Source organism: Penaeus monodon, chromosome 21 (genome assembly GCF_015228065.2).
Source record: "Penaeus monodon isolate SGIC_2016 chromosome 21, NSTDA_Pmon_1, whole genome shotgun sequence".
Classification (NCBI taxonomy): Eukaryota; Metazoa; Arthropoda; class Malacostraca; order Decapoda; family Penaeidae; genus Penaeus; species Penaeus monodon.
In genome coordinates this window covers 4,107,576-4,107,830 of record NC_051406.1, presented here as the reverse complement: position 1 = coordinate 4,107,830, position 255 = coordinate 4,107,576, and the positions used below count along the sequence as shown (strand labels likewise).

The 255-nt window shown below is 30.2% G+C and overlaps 1 protein-coding gene across 1 annotated transcript in view; it reads left to right on the top strand.

The window, feature by feature from the left end:
• The window catches only part of LOC119586761 (zwei Ig domain protein zig-8-like), a 29,070-nt gene that overhangs the window by 24,743 nt on the left and 4,072 nt on the right, over window positions 1–255 (top strand). The window lies entirely within an intron of this gene.

The window sequence follows — 255 nt, the reverse complement described above, 5'->3', positions numbered from 1 at the left end:
TGTTGCACAACATCCCTCTTGCAGTCACATTGCTTTAGTACTAAAAATGGAGTATGAAGACACTGGGAATTATGATAATCGTGGAGTATCTATGGTGTTTTTTCGGATAAGCGATCAACGTTCAACATTTAAATTTGATATGTATATTGCATTTTTTTTTTTTTTTTAATCTTTGCGACTAATTCCATATATATGAAATATACGACTTTCAGATCTGATAAATATCTCCGATAGTTATGAAAATATGATATGCTA